This window comes from Neovison vison, chromosome 3 (assembly GCF_020171115.1).
Source record: "Neovison vison isolate M4711 chromosome 3, ASM_NN_V1, whole genome shotgun sequence".
Classification (NCBI taxonomy): Eukaryota; Metazoa; Chordata; class Mammalia; order Carnivora; family Mustelidae; genus Neogale; species Neogale vison.
This window is the reverse complement of record NC_058093.1, coordinates 32,604,634-32,627,392: the sequence shown is the minus strand read 5'-3', so window position 1 is coordinate 32,627,392 and position 22,759 is coordinate 32,604,634. Positions and strand designations below refer to the sequence as shown.

At 43.8% G+C, this 22,759-nt stretch overlaps 1 long non-coding RNA gene across 1 annotated transcript; it reads right to left on the bottom strand.

The window, feature by feature from the left end:
- Positions 1 to 16,819: 16,819 nt before the first annotated feature.
- LOC122902356 lies at positions 16,820 to 19,613 on the bottom strand. Its single transcript, XR_006383796.1, has 3 exons — positions 19,549 to 19,613; positions 17,668 to 17,720; positions 16,820 to 17,106 (listed from the first exon to the last, which is right to left on the bottom strand). It is a non-coding gene; the product is annotated as an uncharacterized LOC122902356 (long non-coding RNA).
- Between the last annotated feature and the right edge of the window lie 3,146 nt (positions 19,614 to 22,759).

Genomic DNA, 22,759 nt, shown 5'->3' with positions numbered 1-22,759 from the left:
TTATATCTTTTCTAGCCTGAGTCACAGCATAACCAAGCACTGATTTATATGTGTTCATAAATTACCAAAGGAAGTGGATTGGAACATATAACAGTTTGACGGGTAATGAGATGTACGCCAATACTCCATGAATGTTATTTTTCTCCCTTCTGTTGACTGTCAGCTCCTCAAAAGATAATTTTATTAGATTTAGCATAGCAAGAAAAACACTTTTTTTTTTTTTTTTTAGATTTTATTCATTCATTTGACAGACAGAGATCACAAGTAGGCAGAGAGGCAGGAAGGAGGGGAGGGAAGCAGGCTCCCCCTGGAGCAGAGAGCCCAATGCGGGACTCAGTCCCAGGACCCTGGGATCATGACCTGAGCCCAAGGCAGAGGCTTAAACCACTGAGCCACCCAGGCGCCCCAACAATACCTTTTTTAAAAATATATTTTATTTATTTAGTTGACATAGAGAGACACAGTGAGAGAGGAAACACAAGCAGGAGGAGTGGGAGAGGGGAAGCAGGCTTCCCACGGAGCAGGGAGCCCGATGTGGGGCTCGATCTCGGGACCCTGGGCTCATGACCTGAGCCAAAGGCAGACACTTAACGACGGAGCCACCCAGGCACCTCAGAAAAACACCACCTTAATAAAATACACAGTGTTTCAGAAGGAAGATACGAATGAAGGCTATTTATAGAATCTGGGTTTGAGTTGGGACTCAAATGGTATAGGGATTGTTTTTCAATACAGGGAGCCAAGTTATAGTAGGCATAGTTTATGACATAATAGTTTAGGTTTGGTGGACACAGCATGGTCAGGGTTTTGATGAGTAAGTTGTTGCCCAATAGGTATGCTCTTTTTCACAGGTGAGCATTCTATTTCTTTTTTTTTTTTTTAAGATTTTATTTATTTATTTGACAGACAGAGATCACAAGTAGGCAGAGAGGTAGGCAGAGAGGGAGAGGAGAAAGCAGGCTCCCTGCCAAGCAGAGAGCCCGGTGCAGGGCTCGATCCCAGGACCCTGAGATCACGACCTGAGCTGAAGGCAGCGACTTAACCCACTGAGCCACCCAGGCACCCCAGCATTCTATTTCTTGATAGGAGAGCTCTTTTCCAAGATAAGCAAAGTACTTTCGTGGATAAATCAGTTTGTAGGAATCTCCTGAAGCAAAGAGTTATTTACTGGTTTACACTAACTTATCTTCCTGTGCAATAATTTCCAGAACATCTTAACACTCTTCTCTCCTCCGTCATATTCTTGGACACAACCCCCAAACTATCACATTTGTAGAACTTAAATTCAGTAATCTGTAAGGGGTAAAATGATTAGTGTTCTTTAAAAAAAAAAAAATACGTATTTATTTATTTATTTGAGAAAGAGAGAGAGCACATACATATTAGTGAGAGCACCAGTCTGGGGGGCTAGGGGGACAGAGGGAGAGAGAGAAGCAGACTCCACAACTGAGCAGGAAGCCCAATATGGGGCTCCATCCCAGCACCCCAGGATCATTCCCAAGCTGAAGGCAGATGCTTCACCAACTGAACCACCCAAGTGCCCCTGATTAGTATTCTTTAGAGAAGTATTTTCAGTAGGGGAGAGAAATTGCCTTTTTTTGTGATAGAAAGACCACAGACATACCTATAGGCCTACTAGAAGAGACATAATCGTGTGGCCAGTACATGGTGCTAAACCATCATGGTCGTAGCTGGGCAAGCCAGGGAAACTTTTGCTGTTTTATGACTCTCATTATGGCTATAACCCCAATTTTTCATTATGAATGCCATTAATCACAAGAGACCAAATGAAAGAGATGAAAGAATTATTGAATGAGGAAAGTCCATCTCCATAATTATAAACAAAGTTCACAGTACATAGCCTCCTAAGAAGCATTTCTTAAAAGCTTAGCATATTACCCAAAAAGCCAATATTATTTCTCAACTGCTGTCAAGGTTTATTGTAGACCGTGTAAGTCAACTGAGTTCAGAAATATTAATAGATGACATTGAAAGAAATCTCCATTATCGGTCCCAGATATCACAATTGAAGTATGTGGGAAGCAGGGCTAAAAGACAGGTGTGAAGCTGCCAACTTAGGGAACTTTCCTCTAAATAAACAGATGATGCTGAAACTGCAACTTTCCCCGGAGAGCAGATCAGCATTTCTTCAAATCCCACTGCCGTATTCTCTGCAATAGCGCTCCCTGCTTTGATGACAAGCATCCTTCCTGGTTCTCATTTTGAGAGGAGTTACATTCCACTGGAAATTTCTAGCAGGGGAGTGTATGTTTGGTCTAATATTTTGTTGCCACTGAGACTGACAATAAAGACCAAAGAAAACCAAAGTCTCTCTGGAAAGAATCGTAGCAATGCTACCTCACAGCTTTAAGGAAATCTCTTACAGAGCATCCTCAAAAGCTTCATTTTCATGTAATCACCTCTTTAAAGGCTTAATGTTCAAGTGTGGCTATGTTCTCAGGTCCTGGGGGTTAGGATTTCAACATGAGGATTTGGGGAGGAATCCTAGACTTTTCGGCAACAGAGTCCAAGGCCAGATGCTGTAACTGGGAAGACCAGTTTCTGCCTGAAACACACGGGGAGAGGTGAAGGGCAAAGGGCACTGAGCATCGAGGCATGTGGCCAGGACAATCCAGAGAAGCCCAGGCAGGGTCTGCGGCAAGAAGAGGTAGAATAATGATGAGCAAACTCTGCCTTGAGTTTCAGACATGCAATGTGTGCAGGAGGATAGCTCAGCCGCCGACAAGAACTGGGCACAAAGTGACGGTCCTAGGGTCCATCCTTCTAGACGCCGAGGCTCCTGGAGCCTCAGAGTGTAATTCATCCATCATGGTATCCCCAGGGTCCAGGGGCTGGAAACAGGGAAGGAACACAGCAGAGCTTGTTAAAGGAATTAATGAGCCTCTTCATGGAGATGTGAAATGAATTTTCAAATCATCTGTGAACTGGGTCACTTTGTAGGTGGTTGATGGCATCTGTTGTATTTTTCTCTTGTTCTCCAAGTCAGGTTCCTGTTCCCACCCACACCCCCAGGTGTGCATGTGTGTGTATACACGCACACTCACACACTTACAACAGTTCTCCGGCTAGAGCGAGAAAGAGTGGCAGAATCTTCACGGGGGGTACACACCTGTTTGATGAAGGTAGGTCAAGTCAAAATCTCCATTGGCCTATGAGTTTTTATTTATGAGAGTTGTTAATACCAACGGGTTATACTCTTACCTGAAAAACCCCATGCTTATTCTGCCCTTTCTTCCTACCCTCCTTACTGCTCCTTTGCCTCAACAACTGCAGAGGGTTTGGGAGGTGGCCATCTTGGCTACTCTCAGGACCTGTGTGCGGATCATGCTCTGTGTGATTCAGGCACCACTTCCTGGCTCACTGTGTTCGCTAATCACAGAGTTCCATTTTTTCAGCCAGTAGAATCTGTTCTTAACACACACTGAATACATGGTGTAGCCAGAACATAGGATCAAAAGTCATCAGATGGGGATGTCAAGATGAACTCTTTTAATTATGATTGCTGGGATGATAGAATGACTCGAGAGGAAACATGGTGTCCAAATGAAGTGGGCAGGAGGAGGGACACTTGGCTGGTCATGTTTGGCAGGGTGTTCCCTCTCACGTCTATACTGTGGAGGCCGACAGCCAATCAGGTAGCCAGCCAATCATCACACTGCCCTGGAGTGCAAATTATTGCTGGTGAAGACCTCCGGTCACGGGGGAAAGAACAGTGTCTTCACAGGTGTAATATCCTCAGTTCCTAATGCTTTGACCTTTACAATTGTATAGCTTAGACCCTTATAATCCCAGCGTGTATCCTCTCAACAGTACCTAGAGAGAGGAAAACAAGTATCATAATCCCCATGAGTATGGGCTAAATGGTGTCCCCTCACCCCAACTCCCACGTTGAAGTCTCAAACCCTAGTCCCTCAAAATATAACAAGGTTTAGAGAGATGGCCTTTAATGAGGCAACTAAGGTAATGAGATCATTAGGGTGGGTATTAATCCAATCTGATTCGTGCGCTTGTGAGAAAAGGCAATGAGGACACACACAACATGAAGAACGGGAAGAAATAATGTGGGCACTCAGAGAAAAGGCCCTGTGGGGACAGAGGGAGAAGGTGGCCGTCCAAAAAGCAAGAAGAGAGCCTTCAGGAGAAACCCAGGCTGCCAACCCTTTGCTTTTGGCCCCCTAGACTCCAGAACGGAGATAAATTTCTGTTATTGAAGTCACTCAGTCTGTGGTATTTTGTCATTAGAGCCCTAATGAACTAATAGACTTCATTTTACAGTAAGTGATTGCCCAAGGTCTCAGAGCAAGTCAGACTTGGCCCAGGCACGTTAGATGTTAAATTTTGTTATTTGGCCTCAATCTATTACCCCCTTCTGCTTTTCAATGGTAAAAAAGAAACATAGACATTCTGTGTAACATTTACAAAGTAACCCTTATTACTTTCTTATTTTACTGCAAACGTAACCATTGTAGAAAATATTAACTTTAGACTCGTTAGGATCACTTGAAGGAAGAAAATAGAATCTATCTCTAATCCCATCACCCTAAGGTTATAGCCACCGTTCACATATTGGGACTCCCTTTCCCTGTTGGTAGGAACTCCTGTTATCTGTGGACAAAAACTGTCCCCCGCTGAATGGTCCCCTAGCATTTCTGTATTTATATCCCCTGTGCCCAGAAGCAAACCTCTCACACTCTTTCTTTCCTTTGCATGCCACCCTGCTGATGAGCTTTGTGAAATCATTTAGCTAGCACTGTGTCCAGCAACCCCCTGCCGCCAGCAGCCTCCCCAACCATGCCCCCATCCACTGCACCCACCTGTCTGGTATCAGATTGGTGGGGGCGGGGCGGTGGCCGGGGAGAGTGGGGGGACACCGCACTCTATTCCAACAGGAGGCTTTGCTGCAAACAGACACTCTGACCTTTTCCTAACCCACCCACATCTCCTGAAACATAGAGACCATTATGCGGCATTAAACAGAAAGGATGGAAAGAAAGCACAACATTGAGAATGATTTACAACTCTGGTTCTCACTCACATGTCACACCTAAGTATCTTCAGAAATGTCAGCTTTGAGGCATTTGAGCAGGACTTGGGATCTTGGAGGGGACCGGGGAAGAAATGGGGGTGGGGGGATGGTTCTCTTCATATAGTATGGGGACATCAACTGAAATGGGAAAAAATACCATCTGTGTTTACAGTAACTTCTAAATATCACGTAGACAACAAATCGAAGCAGAATTAGCAGTGTCTGTCACTTTGTCACTAACAGAAATCACGGACATTTTCATACCAAATTAAAGTTGTAGATACCACTAGATGCCATTTACCTTTATCACTTTGAAATGATAGTAACTATTAGACCCATGGCTAAGACTCGTTATCTCATGCAGTAAAAGGTATGCCTATTTCTTTACCACCAATTTGCTTTTAAAAAATATATTAATAACTATGTTAATAAAGTAGGTTTCTTTTGTAATCTTGTGTATTTTACTCCATGCACCAAAAAAAAAAAAAAAAAAAAAAAGTTTTTCTGAGAAGTCATCCACAGGCTTCACCAGAGTGCCAAAGGGGCCTGGCAGGAAGAAGGGTTGGGTCCCCAATGCAGAGTGAAGGGGCTGAGTCCCTTGAGAAACGAGAGAGGAGGCACAGCATGGGGACACTCCAGTGACTGCCACCCAGAGTGTTGCCTAGGGGCACACGTTTGGATGCTGATTTGGGATCACAGAAATAACTGGATGAAATAAATGGATTATAAGTAGGATTCAAGTTTCTCATGGGGCTGGTGTGGACTTCCCATCCATCGTGGTTTTGGCATAAGTGAAAATGCCAAAAGTTGTTTCATTTTTCTCACACGTGGGGCAAACTTGCGTCAGCCCTGGCAGGGTCTTCTAAAGCCTGCCTTTGCGAATCTGGCACATCTGGTCCACCAGATTTTTTTTTTTTTTTAAGGAAGAAGGGAAAGCTGAAAGGGGTGGTGGGGGCGACTGGGTTGTTCAGTGGGTTAAAGCCTCTGCTTTCAGCTCAGGTCATGGTCTCAGGGTCCTGGGATCAAGCCCCGCATTGGGCTCTCTGCTCAGCGGGGAGTCTGCTTCCCCCTCTCTCTCTGCCTTCCTCTCTGCCTACTTGTGATCTCTCTCTCTGTCAAATAAATACATAAATTTTTTTTTAAAGGGGTGGGAGGTAGGCAGGTAATGAGCATGCTCTTGGGGACAGAATGAGAGATGAGAGGCGGGCAGGAAGGGAAGGGAGACACAGATACCTCTGAGAAGGAAGTTCTGAGATACTGCTGAGTATTCTGAGATACTTCTTGAGAAGGAAGCACAGATACTTCTCAACTACAATGTCTTATCTGGAAACAACTGTCCTTCAGGATGCTCGGTGGGGTTGGTGGTGGGGCAAGTAACTCAGAGGATGCTGGTCCATTTGGGGGGAAGAGCTCCCCAGGTGGGACTCTGCCCCTAGGGAGATCTCACCTTTGTTTGTTCCCTTGCTCCTCTAGCCAAGTGGTGGGGAGAGGTTTGGGAGGTGGACAGAGAGGTCCACCCCACCTACAGGATAAGCCAGTGCAAGGCTGGGCGGGAGGTGGGTAGAGAGAACGCGGTCAGGGCTGAGTGGCAACAGCCTGGGATCCGAAAGATGAAGAACGAGAGACTGGGGAGCAGACGAAGCCCTGAGGCAGGGGAACGTGGTCGCAGGTTAGATTTCCTTCCCTGCTCTTCGCGAGATGGGACAAGATAGTGAAACTGGGTTTTTGTTACTTTCAGGTCCTGACTTGTGGTTCAGTAATGTGAACTTTATTTTTTTTTAAGATTTTATTTATTTATTTGAGAGACAGAGGGAGGGAAGTACAAGCAGGGGAAAGGAGGAGAAGGAGAGGGAGAAACAAGCTCCCTCTGAGCAGGGAGCCCAACTTGGGGCTCCATCCCGGAACCCAAGGATTATGACCTGAGCCAAAGGCAGCTGCTTAACCAACGGAGCCACCCAGCTGCCCCATGACTGGTCCTTTTTAATGTGAATCTGCATGTAGCCTGAACCACAGAAAACCTTTCACTGAAGTGGGTAAATGGTATGATCAATACACATAGAAGAAAAGATTACTTGCAATATTTTAAAAATGTAAATCAAGATGAGATGCTCAGTTCATCAACCAGATTGACCCAGCAAGGATGTAGGGAAATGACCCTTCACAGACATTACTGGTTCATAATCTTGCGGAGAGCAACTTGGATTATTCACCTTTCCAAAGGCCTTAAAAGTCTGCATATCATTTTATTGCTTCGGTAGTCCCTCATGTCGAAATTTATCATAAGAAATGTATTAGTGATGAAGGCAAAAATGTACCACTAAGTGTCTCTATTATAAAAATGAAAAAGAATTTTTTAAATCTAGAAACAACTTAATTCCTACACACAAGGTATTAGATAAATAAATTATGGTATAACAATATAAAAGAAAAAGCCATTTAAATGATGCTAAAAGCATCATGTCAGTATCATGTCTCAGAGGATGCCTAGGACCTGGTGTAAGGAGAGGGAGTGAATGCTTAGGAACCAGAGCAGAGAACTTTTTAAGGCGAGGAACTGTCCTATTTCTTGTGCATGGTGACAGTTATAAGACTGTACACAATTACCCGAAGTCATCAAACTTCACACTTACAGTTGGCTAATTTTATTTTACATGATTAGTACTTTAAAAAATGAAACAGAAGAAAATTGATGCTTTAGAATAGCTCATGGAAAAAAAAGATATCAGTAACCTATTAAGTCTGAAAAATTAAGTTTTAAACCAGTTTGTACAGCATGATTTCACTTTTATGTTAAAATTCTCATATATAAAGGGAAATAATATGAGTTAATATGAAAAGTGTTCACTAAAACGCTAACAGTTATTATTGCTAAGTGGATGAAACTAGAGAGGAGTTTTGTTTTTTAAATTTTGTGTATTTATTTTTTTAAATCAACATAACATATTATGTATTATTTGTTTAGGGGTTTTCTTTTTTATCACAAAATTTTTCTATATTTTACATTTTTGATCTTTTTTTAAGATGTTATCTATTTATTTGAGAAAGAGAGCACAAGTGGGGGGAGCCGCAGACTGAAAGGGAGAAACAGACTTCCCGCTGAGCAGGGACCCCCCCACACACAATGTGGGTCTGGATCCCAGGACCCTGAGATCGTGACCTGTCCTGAAGGCAGACATTTAACCGACTGAGCCACCGAGGTGCCCCCAGTTGTTTTTTTCTTTCTTTTCATTTTTTTAAAGATTTTATTTATTTATTTGACAGAGATCACAAGTAGGCAGAGAGGCAGTCGAGAGAGAGAGAGAGAGAGAGAGAGAGAGAGAGAGGAAGGGAAGCAGGCTCCCCGCTGAGCAGAGAGCCCGACTCGGGGCTCGATCACAGGACTTTGGGATCATGACCCGAGCTGAAGGCAGAGGCTTTAACCCACTGAGCCACCCAGGAGCCCCCAGTTGTTTCTTTTTTCAAGTTCAGTGCAGAAAAATTCCCTTAGTAACATAGAAGGTTTAGTAACTGGCACAGCCTCTGTTTTTCAACCTGAAGAAAATTTTCTGAATATGGGAAATACCATCAGGAAAGAGTAGCTGAAAGCTTTGAGCCAGCTCCGCTTCTCATCAGCCGCGACAATCCCCGTTTGTCTCTGAGAGCAGCGGGCTGGTCGAGACAGTGAGTGTGACAAAGATTATTGGTTTCCTTCCCCCGCGTTTCCTCCTTTCTCACATACTAACCGAATTTTTGTTTTTCACTTGGGCACATGATATCATCCATTATTCTTGGGTAGGTATGGTCACGCGACTAATTTCAGAATGCAAGGGCCTATTTAGCCAGAGCGGCTCCATCTCCGTTGAACAGCCATTTTGTTGTTTATGCAGTAAAACTTAAACTGACCCTGCACCCACCCCCACCCCCAGGGGACTTACCTAAAAGCAAGTCCAGGAAACTAGTAAAATATGATCAACCAATCCCAGGGAACAGAGCCTAAATACAAAGGCGGGTCAGGCCAGGTGGAGATAACAGCCCAAATGCAGGGCTGGGTCGGGTCAGGTGGAGACATCCGATCAGTGGGGTGCATACTGTCTCCCTAGCTACCAAGGAGTGTGGGCCCTGCCTTTTGGGCGCCAGTTCTGACCAAGGTGATAGGCTAGTTCAAATAGCTACTATGAGGTGAATAGTATTCAATTCATCACCCATGTGGGACCTAGCATGGCTGTGCAGCTTTCTCTGTGTGTTACAATCTCATTGGCCACCTGTGTGTGGCCAGGCTCAACCACATGGCCTTTGCCCTTTAAAAGTTAGTCTGTAAGGCTGGGAGGGGTTGCCTTCTCTGTAAGAGGTGGCCCCGAGGGGTCGGTTTGATTCTCGATGCTTGCGCAAAATAAAGCTTTGCTTGACCTTTGCTTTGTATCGGTCTCGCTCCTTTGATCATGGACCTATCACAGAACAGTGAGACACAGTAAAAGCAACTTCAGAAGATTCCTAGTCTTGCCCTTGAAGGAGTTATTGCTGTGTTTCCTATTTCTCTCCCATGGGTTGGGATTGTTGGAGCTGGAGTAGCCATCTTGGACCATGGATTGGAAGCCTCATGTTACAAAGAGCAGAGCAACAAGGTAGAAGGAGGCCAGTTCCTGGAGATTATGGAGCCACCATGTTGTGTATGTAGTCCGTGGATTGTATATCCTAACTTTTATGTGAGAGAGAGAAAAAAAAATTTGTCTTATTTACTCACCAGTCTGAGAGTGTCTGGTACAGCATTAGAATCAATATGCCCAACCAAACCTTCATTCAATCAGAATCAATTGAAAACATAGAAATGTATTAATTGAAGGTCCTTAGAGTTAAAGATCTAGGAGAATTCATTCCAAAGAATTTCAGAGTATCATCTAGATTTTTTAAAAAGATGTTATTTATTTATTTGATAGAGATCACAGGTAGGCAGAGAGAGAGGGAGAAGCAAGCTCTCTGCTGAGCAGAGAGCCCAATGTGGGGCTCAATCCCAGAGCCCTGGGATCATGACCTGAGCTAAAGGCAGATGCTTTAACCCACTGAGCCACCCAGGCACCCCTATACTCTAGCTTCTTAAGGAAGGTTCTTGTTGATACAGAGTGACATCCCATTGCTTATTTCCAGAGATCTGATTTTTAAAAATTAGCTTCATTTAATCTTTTGTTTTTCATTATTGAGTTTCTCTAGAACCTCAAGTCCAGACATAAGGATGGTCACCCAGGTCTACGATGGGCAAGCCTATGGCTTCTCCAGGGGATCCAATGAACTCTGGAAAGATTCAGACCTGACTCAGGATATCCAGAACTTTTACTAATATATTATTTTTTTTAAAAGATTTTATTTATTTATTTTACAGAGAGTGAGAAAGAGAGAGAGAGAGAGAGAGATCACAAGTAGGCAGAGAGGCAGGCAGAGAGAGAGGGGGAAGCAGGCTCCTCGCAGAGCAAAGAGCCCGATGCGGGGCTCAATTCCAGGACCCTGAAATCATGACCTGAGCTGAAGGCAGAGGCTTAACCCACTGAGCCACCCAGGTGCCCCTTACTAATATATTATGATGCATGTGATATGGAGCTATCCTAATTACAAACATTTATTGAGATCATACATGTGCAAATGTTGTGCTAAATGTTCTTATGTAATAACTCACTTAATCCCAAAACATCCTTGGGAATGGGCTGATACTTAAACTATTCTGTCTTATTTTTATTGAAAAAAACTGAGGCTCAAATAAGTGAAATCACTGACTCAGGGTCCTACTGAAGGAGTCTGTCTCCAAAGCTCTGTTCCTAAAAAGTTCTAGAAGCTACCTTGGCCCAGGGGCAGCCCTCACCTAGCACAGAATCCAAAGGCCTGGCCAAGTAGGGCAAGGAAATCAGCTTTTGCCCAAATTCAAATCCCATCCTCAAACTGCCCCTTGGAATTTGACTGGGAAGGAAAAACAAGCAGCAATTTGTCCCATTTTTGTTGAAATGTAATCGAAATGGCTCATTGGTTTTTTTAATATCTGAGTCCCCCTGCGAGCTAACAAATTGCTAGCTCACAATTGAAAGCAGTAGTAATGCAAGGACTGAGAAGTTTGTATGATAATAAGACGGAATGGTGGCTGGTAGGAAGGATTTAGAGGGCAGTCTTGCAATCTTAATTGTCAATAACGATAATGAGTTCACCCAAGGACATCGCCTTGCTCAGAACCCCGCATGTGTTTTCTCTTCTGAATCTCTCAATTACCTATTTACTTGCTGGTATTTTACCATTTCCTTTTCAAAAAAAAAAAGAATATGATTTCAGTAGATTAACTATTTTCCTTAAAATATTAAATATTGTGTATGTCGAACTGCTGAATTTTGCTATTGCTCTTCAGCATCATTAATGCTCCAGATAAGAAATGGGAAAATGCACGGAAGTTCTAGTTCTCTTGGCCAAAGTTAGCTATTGATAATAAAGTTCAGAAGTCTTCCCATCCCTCCCCTGCAGTGCTCCTGCTATGAATTTTGGAGTATCTTTAAAACTCAAGCATAGTCCAGCATCCCTCCCAGGTAAAACCAGGTACACTTATTACAACAGTATCAGCTCCAATGTCACCTTTGGGGCTTGGGAAGGTCATGGCTATGTGCTCTTCTTGTTGATAAGGTCAAGTCCGTGGCTGTGTGTTCTCCTTGTTAAGAAGGTCAAAGCAGGGACGCCTGGGTGGCTCGGTGGGTTAAGGCCTCTGCCTTCGGCTCAGGTCATGATCCCAGGATCCTGGGATCGAGTCCCGCATCGGGCTCCCTGCTCAGCGGGAAGCCTGCTTCCTCCTCTCTCTCTGCCTCCTTGTGATTTCTGTCTGTCAAATAAATAAATAAATCTTTAAAAAAAAAAAAAGAAGGTCAAAGCAGACACCCGCCACTTCACACCATCCATTCCATGCCTTTCCCACATAGCCCGATTCTACAAAACATGAATAAAAGAGAGAAACTCATTATGGTTGTTTCCCATCGTTTTGACTTCAATTAAAATAGTAGAACTCATGAGTCACCCAAGAGCAAAGAACAGTGAGTGACTAGTATGGAGCACAGAAAGGAATGAATTGTTAAAATGCTATGGTCCAGAATGGACCAAATCCACCAAGTGATATATATACCTTGTTCTCTAATTCACTTGGGGAAGCAAATCCATCAATTCTATAAACATCTAGTAAACCACTCTTCCTCTGTGATATGCGTCAGAGATTAAAATACCAACAAGCGAAAGTAATACATAAAAGAAAATCATGACTTCCCTCACTCAGAGATCTCACAGTCTCACAGGGGATAGTGAGCAGCAGAAAATGACCCAGCCACCCCCACCCCTCCCCCACCCCAAAGCAATAAATGCCACGAAGTACAGTCCTGCGGGAACAGAGATACAGGACAAGACATTCCATCTGCCCCGAGACTGGTTGGTCAGGAAAGATTTTGTAGAAGAGAAGCACTTGTTTTCGTTTTTTAAAGATTTTATTTATTTCTTTGTCAGAGAGAGAGAGCACAAGCAGAGGGAGTAGCAGGTGGAGGGAGAAGCAGGTTCCCATGCAGGACTCGATCTCAGGACCCTGGGATCTTGACTTGAACCAAAGACAGACGCTTAACCATCTGAGCCACCCAGCTGTGCCACGGAGAAGCACTTGCATGTGATGGGCACTGGGGGGGGTTTGGAGTAGTTTGCTGGGAGGCTGTGATATGGAAGGGGAGGGGAGGGCCTTCCAGGCAGGAGGACCTATATAAACCGAAGCATGAGTTCAGGGCAGGGCCTTATGTGTGCCTACTCCCTTGGCCATACTGGTAGGAAATACAGAAATATGATTCTGGTTACCTCTTAGCTGTGGAATCAGGGGCAAATCAATTTCATCTCACCATGCACCATCTTTTCCTAGGAATACAAATAGACTGCTGCATTTTTTTAAATTAAATTTATTTATTTTCAGCATAACAGTATTCATTATTTTTGCACCACACCCAGTGCTCCATGCAAGCCGTGCCCTCTATAATACCCACCACCTAATACCCCAACCTCCACCCCCGCCCCTTCAAACCCCTCAGATTGTTTTTCAGAGTCCGTAGTCTCTCATGATTTTTTTAATAAGGAAAAAAATCACTTTTTAAAAAGTGCATGGCATTTGGGGGAACATGGATAGAAAGTGAAGGGGTCAAGATGAGGAGGAGGGGCAATAAGCCTGAAAAGGAAGCTTGGGCAGGATGGCCTCAGACTCCTCCCTGAGTTAAGGAGATTGACCTATATCTGAGCGCAGAGGTTCTCAACCCCAGCTGAGGAGCTTGGAACTTACTGATGCCCAGGCCACGCCCAGAGCAGTGCACGGTAAATGTCTGGGGGTGGGATTCAGACCTCAGTAAACTGGGCAAGATACAGCCAGACCCAGAGAGTTCTGACTCAGTGCACCAGGGGGGAGATCCTGGAGGCTGTGAGACCAGGAGGGAGAGGGGGAGCCCCGGGAGGGCAGTGCCCACCGACATTTTAGGGTTAGGAGGGGGAGGACTATGACAGACAAAGGAGAGGGGAAAGAGCATTACCTCAGAGCCTGGAGCATTTGGAGGAGGCAGGAAGCAAACTTGGGATTAGAACAAGGTGCAGACAGGGAAGCTAGATGATGGTGGGTTTAACTTATTTAACAATATCTTTTCCATGAAACCCTTGGCTTCTTATGCAATAGGTGGTGATTTTTTTGTTTGTTTGTGCCACGAATCTATTGTGTACATGACTATTGAATTATTGATGTTTATAATTTTTAAGATTTTTGTTTATTAATTTGACAGAGATCACAAGCAGGCAGAGAGAGAGGGGAAGCAGCAGGCTCCCTGCTGAGCAGAGAGCCCGATGTAGGGCTCGATCCCAGGACTCTGAGATCATGACCTGAGCCGAAGGCAGAGGCTGAACCCACTGAGCCACCCAGGTGCCCCAAATTATTGATTTTTAAATAACTGCATCTTCCATGTTTCTGATACGAGGAGTCTGGTGGTGAGTTCTAACTGACCAATGTTTGTAAGAGACAGTTTGCTTTATTACACATAATTATGTTATCATTTTAAACTCTAGAGTCTAGGGTGCCTGGGTGGCTCAGTTGGCTGAGCGACTGCCTGCAGCTCAGGTCATGATCCTGGAGTCCTGGGATCAAGTCCTGCCCTGGGCTTCCTGCTCATCGAGATGGGGAGACGCTTGCTTCTCCCTCTGACCTTCCCCCTGTCGTGCTCAATCTCTCTCATTCTCTCTCTCTCTCAAGTAAATAAATGAAATCTTAAGGAGAAAACAAAACAGAAACCTGTAGGGTCTATTGGGTTAGAGCAAATTCTCCACCTCAGCACTACTGACTTTTTGAACTGAATCCTTCTTCTTCTTTTTTTTTTTTCTTTTCTAAGATTTTATTTATTTGAGAGAGAGAGTAAGAGAGAGCATGAGAGTCAGGTGAGGGCCAGAGGGAGAAGCAGACTCCTTGCTGAGCAGGGGTACAGAGCCTGACATTTTGCATTTGTAACAAGTTTTGGTGTTGCTGCTGCTCTAGGAACAAAGCTTTTGAGAAACCTGGCTTTAAACCCTGCAAGTAGCAAGTGCTAAAGTTAAGTGCTGATTTCAGTGGGAAATGGCAGCTTTCCATTGATGCATTTGAGAATTGGCTGTGACCTCTGAGTATTTACGGGATCACTTTATACCATTTTATAGAATTCATGAACATGGGGGTGCACAGATATATGGAATGCCATGATCTTGTAGCCTGCACCCTGCGATACTCTTGGTGGTAATTTTATTCACCTGGAAAGCTTTTTCTTTAATTGCCACATTGTTAATCCTTTCAATTGCAAGAAATGCTATTGTAATTTGATCTTCACTGGAAGCCAATGCTTCCATGCCATCATGTGATACCATTATGGCCATTACATTCTTTTTTTTTTTAAAGATTTTTATTTATTTATTTGACAGAGAGAGATCACAAGTAGGCAGAGAGGCAGGCAGAGAGAGAGGAGGGGAAGCAGGCTCCCTGCTGAGCAGAGAGCCCCATGAGGGGCTGGATCCCAGGACCCTGGGACCACGGGACCTGAGCCAAAGGCAGAGGCTTTAATCCACTGAGCCACCCAGGCGCCCCTGGCCATCACATTCTATTATCCAATCAAAGTCCCTTTTTTGGATCATGGGTAAAGTGTCCCTTTAAATAGCCTAGGAGTCTATCTAAGAGCGATGCATATGCAAATCGTCCACCCAGATGAGCCTCCCATGATGGAACAAATGTGCTGCAGAAGAGTTGAACGGGAAAACACGGTTCTCAAAATTAAATATTTTCTCCCATGTACATAATTGGAAGTATATCTCCCTTGAAATCATACCCTTCAAAGAGACAATGTCCAGGAGAGTATCACTGCTAAGAATCTGTCCCCCCTTCCCCCAGTCCCCTTCAGGGGGGCAGACAATTGCAGGAGCTGGTGGGAATGGTTCGGCAGATCCCTGGAAGAAAAACAGTGATGTGATGATAACATAGGGGAGGGTCACACAAGAGGGAGACGGCCCCGCAGAGATCCAGAGAAGGGATGTTTCGGAGGGAGGCAAAGCTGGGAGATAGAAGAACAGCAGACTAGAATTCAGGGAGAGCCAAGTGCCAAGTCAAGAGGCAGAAGCGATGGGCCATTATGCAAAGGGACTGACAATAATCCCCAGGTGATTCTAACGTGCACAGTGGCTGGAGGGCCCTGAACCAGATTACAGGTGAGGTTCCATCCCACTTCCGCCACCCGCAGATGTAGGACCAAACCCCTGGTGATGTTAAGTGACCACAACTTGTCCTGGCTCCCTGGGCCTCTGTCTCCAAGCTGCCGGATGTAGGCAGCTGACCTGGATTTCTCTCTCTCATTTCGTGTTTTTATTATTCTATGACATGGTTAGATTGTTTGCTTACTTAACCATAGGGCTGAAATCCCATCTTGGGCCAGCCGTCTTTTTCCCAGCTGGAGGGGGTAATGTGATATTCCCAGTAGGGTTTCTTTCTGTCTCTTCGCCTCTCCAAAACAAATGTACTTTTCCATCCCTGTTGGCTTGCGCATGAAAAGGGGACTACAGTCATTACAGGCATTTTTCTTTATAAGTGGAAGCTCTCAGCTCACTCCTCAGGTAAACTCAGGACAGATTTAGAAATCTCAAGCTTGGCCTGTCATTTAACAAAACAGAGTGAGAACAGGTCTATTTTGTTCCTTGACTATTTCATCCCTGTCCTTTTTTAAAATTCCATAAGCTATAATCCAAAAAGACAGGTAGTGTTTTCAAAGGCCAAGCTCCCTAAAGGGCTTATGTCTGTTAATGACCGAGGCCGCTAATTTCCCGCTAAAGCAGATTAGCCACGTTAAGTGTGTGGTATTAGGGTCCGCTCTAACCCCTGGGCCCACAGAGAAGCTGTCAGCCCTCCTTCCACAAATCCTCCTTAAACTCCCAGTAATAGCAACTTAATCTATGAAGAGAGCAACAAAGAAGAGATCTAAGTACAGCCTGGGCTGCTGAGCCGTCCTTTAGAAACAGAATGTGAGCCACGTCGGGTAATTGAAATTCTCCCTTAGCCACATTCAACAGGTAGGAAGGAAGAGATGGAATTAATTTTAATTAATACTTACTTTTACATCATATGGCCATAATATCAGTTCAACACATGATCAATATAACAACTTCATTAATGAAATGTTATCCTTTTCTTAGCAAGTTTCCAAAATACCATGTGTATTTTATAGCCCATCTCAAGACAGACTAGATTGGTTTTAAGCGTCAGTGGGGCCCCAGAGGTGCCTATGTGTTCCAGCAAGGGGGCAGCAGGAAGGACAGGTTAGAGGCGGGAACCCAAGAAACAATTTTTTTTTTTTTTTAAGGTAAGCTCCACACCCAACCTGGGGCTTGAACTCATGACCCTGAGACCAAGAGTTAGCACAATCTTCTGACAGAGCCAGTCTGGCAATGCTCCCCCACCCTGTATATATTTCTTTAAATAAATATGAGACATAGGATCCTATCCAGGAAAACATGGTGGCAAAGTTATTTCTTTGTTGCAGAAATGGTGTGGTGAGCTGGAACGAAAGAAAAAAAGAAAAAGGCATTGGGGTAAATGGATCCAGGTTCCAATTCTACCCGTTGAAGTTAAAGTCGTGATTTTAGGCCAGCTGTTTACCTTTCTGGCCCTTGATTTCCCCAACTGTAGAATGAGGGAAGTCCCTCCTTATCTGACTCTGACGAGAAGCTATGAAAACAACCAGCAGAGCCCCATTCACAAATATGTCCTGGCTCGTAACTGGTCTGAGTCTGTTGAGCTCCCTCTAAAATTGTGGCGTGAACAGAAGCACCAGCTAACGCTTCTTACTAACAGAAAACTCGGGAGCCTTTGGTCATACATGTGAAAATAAACCTAAATGCTGTTCATCTCTACATGCTTTTCTGTAACTTCTCTGCCTTTCATACAGGAACTACTACTTGGAGCAAGTTGCCACATCCATTGTTAACATGGCTCCAAGATTTAGTGAAAATCTGAATTTTTCTTTAAATTTTTACTTCAGTTTTGCTTTTGCATGATCTGTCTTTACTAACCCAGAAGGCTGTCCTTTTCTTATCTCTTAGGGTTGAAGAAAACCAACCTTCCTCCACCGGAAAGTCCCCTGATCCTTCTGAGCGCCCGGTGTGCTGAGCCCTGTGGACCGGTGGAGAATGGAAAAACGTGAAAAAAGATCAAAGACAGAATCAGTGTTAGTGAATCACCGTGTTATTACTTATAAATCTGTATGATATTAAAATGTTTTTTTAAGTTTCAAAAAGACAAAAAATATCTAATTTAGTAACAGTACTTGGATCGTGATCCCAGGGTTGTGGAATCTAGCCCCACTTTGGGCTCCCTGCTCCTCGGGGACCTTGCTTCTCCCTCTCCCTCTGCCTGCCACTCCCCCTGTTCATGCTCTCTCTCTCTCTCTCTCTCTGTCAAATAAATAAATAAATAATCTAAAAGAAAAAAAAAAAGACAACAGTACTGGACACCTGGGTGGCTCAGGGGGTTAAGTGTCTGCCTTCAGCTCAGGTCATGATCTCAGTGTTTTGGAATCGAGTCCCTCATTGGACTCTCATCAGTCCCTCAGTGGGGAGTCTGCTTCTCCCTCTTGGTCTGCTGCTCCCTCGCCTCTCTCTCTCTCTCTGTCAAATAAACAAAATCTCTAAAAAAGTAAAATTAAGGGGTGCTTGGGTGGCTCAATGGGTTAAGCCTCTGCCCAGGAGAGTATCACTGCTAAGAATCTGGTCATGATCTCAGGGTCCTGGGATGGAGCCCTGCATTGGGGGGGTCTCTGCCACCCACCCCCACCCCCCGCCTCTCTGCCTACTTATGATCTCTGTCTGTCAAATAAATGAATAAAAAATCTTTTTAAAAAAGTAAAATTAAAATTAAGGAATAAAAACAGTATTGACAGTGGGGTCATTGATGGTGGGGGAGACCATGCCTAAGGAGGGGGAGGGTACTAGGGGGTACATGGGAATCTCCTGTACTTTCTGCTCAATTTTGCTGTGAGCCTGAAGATGCTCTAAAAAATAAAGTTCATTTAAAAGAAAAAAAAAAAACAGTAGGTAAAAAGTAAGATCATAGGTAAAAAGCCAGATTATAAACATAGAATAATACAATAGCCACTATGTTAGATGTATCATTTCTTTCTTTTTTTCTTGTTTTTAGCCATAGTGAGACTAAGCAAGAAAGGGGCTTCCAAGAAATCCGACAGCTTAAACTAAAGGGAGACAGAGGCAAAGCTCAATAAAGAATTGCAATTAGCAAGTCAATAACATTCGGATGTCAGCTTGTATAGCTGTGGTTTGGCCAGACTTAGAGCTAGCAGGCTGTCAAACAAGACTAATTCAGTGTGTCCGTGCAAACCGGTCAGGGTTGATCTCCAATGCCTGGATCCTCATATTGATTTAGTAGCTAATAAGACGGACAAGCCACCAGAGTTAAATTGTACGAGAGTCCTACTTTTAGGTTCCCTCAAAGCAGACCCTGAGACAACTTAGGGCAAGTACTTTCTTGGGGAGGTGATCTCTGTTAAGTACCAGGGAGGGAGCAGGAAAGACAGAAAAGCTCATAAATACATGGCATGGACCCGAGCAGCTTTCTTCTGGGGACCCTCTGAGGACTCACATGGAAGCTTCTCAGAAGGGTGCCACCGAGAGGGCAAGCTGGGTGTGTATCCACGGGCTTCTTGCCCTCCTCCGTTGAGGGCTGCCCCTGAGCTTAAGTTCCTGAGTATTCCTGGCCTCCCTCTGAGCGCACAAACAGATCTGACCAAAAAACCCCTTTGTGCTAGAGAGAAATTTTTGACAGAAAAGCAGAGGATGCCCCCCTCCCTGAGGTGGGAGCTCCTCAGTGTGTTAGAAACTGTCCACCTAAGCCGCCAGCGAACTCCAGGGGCAGAGACACGATGGGGAGGACAGGGTGGGGAGGGAGGAGGAAGTCCGTCCCTAGCATCTGGTTAGTAAACACTTACCAATAGATGCATTTTGTTAATTTATAACGATGCCCTGGCACTTTGTGTTGTGATTTGATTTCCTCTCTTCCTCTCCTCTTCTCTTCCCTTCCCTTCCCTTCCCTTCCCTTCCCCTCCCTCTCCCTCTCCCTCTCCCTCTTCTCTTTTTTTTGAAGTAAAAAACTCTTGAGCTTTGTCAGACCCTCCTACTTCCCTGGGCAAAGCCTCTGCTTCCAAATTGGCTCATCACCACCTGGTGGCAGCTTCTGGGATTGCAGGCAAAGAGCTTGGGTACTATTAATTTAAACCTAATTTATTTCCTCGAAGAGAAAGGCTGCTGAAAAGAAAGATGAAAATAAAGGCTTTTGTTATGGAACCATACTTTGTGTGGTTACAGGAATTTTTCTATCCTTTTAATACCTCCAGTTTCCTGATTTGTAAAATGATACCACACAGGAAGATGAATGAGTTCAATGATGGCAGCATCATAAAAAAAATCCTATATTGAAGAGTATTAATTTTGAGGGCCATGAAGAGATGGAACTGAAGTGAAATGGAATATTTTATAGATCCAGGGCAAATGCCGCAGCAGCACTCCCGCTGAGAAAATCGGAAAAACTTCTCTTTTATTATGGGACTTGGATGTGTATTGGGAACTTGTGGGCAGGGAATTTGGTTTGCAGGTTTCCAAGGATTGACAGTGAGGTCAGTCAACAACTCTTACCAGTGAGTTTTGTTTTTTTTTTTTTAAAGATTTTATTTATTTATTTGACAGAGAGATCACAAGTAGGCAGAGAGGCAGGCAGAGAGAAAGGAAGGGAAGTAGGCTCCCTGCTGAGCAGAGAGCCCAATGCGGGACTCGACCCCAAGATCATGACCTGAACCGAAGGCAGCGGCTTAACCCACTGAGCCACCGAGGTGCCCTCCTTACCAGTGGTCTTTATGTCACTATCTGGGCATACCTGGCCTATAAAATGCCTAGAATACATTTGAAGCAAATATTTTCTTTGCTTTATGAGAAGATAGAAAAGTTCAAAATAGGTGTCTAACCTTATTTCTGCGTGTGTGTGTGTGTGTGTGTGTGTACTTTTTTAAGCAAGCTCTACCACCAAACTGGGGCTCAAGCTCATGACCCTGAAAGCAAGAGTCACATGCTCTACCAACTGAGACAGTCAGGCCCTCTTATTTCTGCTTATATTTTTAAAAAGAGTAATCATTTTTTAAGATAAATAAAGAACACTTGTTTGCTCAAATTTTACTGTTGCTTTGCAGGTTTTATTTTTTATTCTTTGTGATTTTTAGAAACCATACAAATAGGCTAGATTGAAACTTGTCAACCAGTGATTGATAAACTGTTTGGGCATGACTTTTTCACTTGCGTTTAGCATTTTTCATCTCACCAAATCTTAATATAATATCATTCTTTCTACACAATCTAACCACCTCATTTTGGATTTGAAAAGAGAAGAATAATTGAAGTCCTAGGTTTTATTTTTTTAAAAGGCTTATTTATTTATATAAATATATAATAATGGGGCGTCTGGGTGGTTCAGTGGGTTAAAGCCTCTGCCTTCAGCTCAGGTCATGTTCCCAGGGTCCGGGGATCGAGCCCCACATCAGACTCTCTGCTCAGTGGGGAGCCTGCTTCCTCCTCGCTCTCTCTGCCTGCCTCTCTGCCTGCTTGTGATCTCTGTCAAATTAAAAAAAATCATCATCATTACTTAAAATATATATATAATATTTATAATATATAAAATACATATTATATATATATTTAAATAAATAAATATTTATTTATTTATTTTAGAGAAGGGGGAGAGGCAGCAGATACAGGGAGAGAGAGACTCTCAAGCAGGCTCCCCACTGAGCACAGAGCCCGATGTGGGGGCTCCATCTCATTACCCTGGGACCATGACTGAAACCAAAAGTCAAATGCTTAATAGACTGCACCCCCCCAGGCACCCCTGGAGTTCTGTTTCTTACAAGTAGTGGAATCTATACTTAGCCATGGTCTTACCTCTTTAATTTCAGAGGCTTTTGAGAGGGAAAGAATTGGGGCATAGGGTTTTTGCTGGCATAGATTGGGTCCCCATTTACATAGGTGAAATTAGACCTAAATGAATTTGTCTTCCACAAGTTTATTATTAGCAAAATAGCAGTTTTAAAAAAGAAATAAGGGGGTGCCTGGGTGGTTCAATGGGTTAAAGCCTCTGCCTTCGGCTCAGGTCATGATCCCAGGGTGCTGGGATCAAGCCCCGCATCGGGCTTTCTGCTCAGCGGGTAGTCTGCTTCCTTCTCTCTCTGCCTGCCTCTTTGCCTACTTGTGATCTCTGTCAAATAAATAAATAAAATCTTATGAAAAAAATTTTAAAAAAAGAAATAAGTTAGGGTACTGAACTATACACTTAAAAGCAATAAAAATGGAAAATTTTATGTTATGTATATTTTACCAGAATAAAATTTTAAAGGAAGGTGATATTAAAGACAGAAAATTTAAAACATTTTAAAAGTTGCTAGAAGCCATGAACTATCCAAACATATCAAATTTCACTTCCTTTAATGCTATCATACTTATAACATCTTAGAGGGGTTCTTTTACTCTCTCTCTTCAGGAAAAGATGTTCTAAGAATCCAGTAAACCAAATCAGAGAGACTGTCACATTGCTAGATTCATAGAAGACAAGTACTTTGTAAACATGCTGACTGGTTAATATTTCCATCTATTCGTCATGCCTTGAGAATTCACTTTTAAAACGTCAAGTGGTTATTAATCACCCTGTCAACTGCTGATCAAGGGGAATGAAGCTTGTTTTGATGTGTGTGCCTAAAAGCAGGTCCACTGATAGAGCAATAACTTATTTTAATGTCCAAAATCCACGGGCATGAGATTGACTGATTTATCACATTGGCTGGAGAAAATGAAGGTCCTATTTTGGGAACTATCCCACCTGGCCTAATTTCCCTGTGGAGCTGGAAGCTGGGAGAGTCGGCTTGGTACAATGCACTAGTGTTGTGCTTGGGAAATTCAAGGGCTGGGGAAATTCCCCAGAGGTGTGACAAGAGAATGGGCTTTGGGAGTCAAGGAGCCCAGCTCCGATGCCCTGAATGACCTCCGTCTAACATCACTAAGTCATTGTTAGTGATCCAGAAAGGACAGACCATTGTTGAAGATCAAATGAGACCCCGGGAGACCTTTAGTCTCAGTCGTTCGGAGAGCCACTGACTGTCTGAG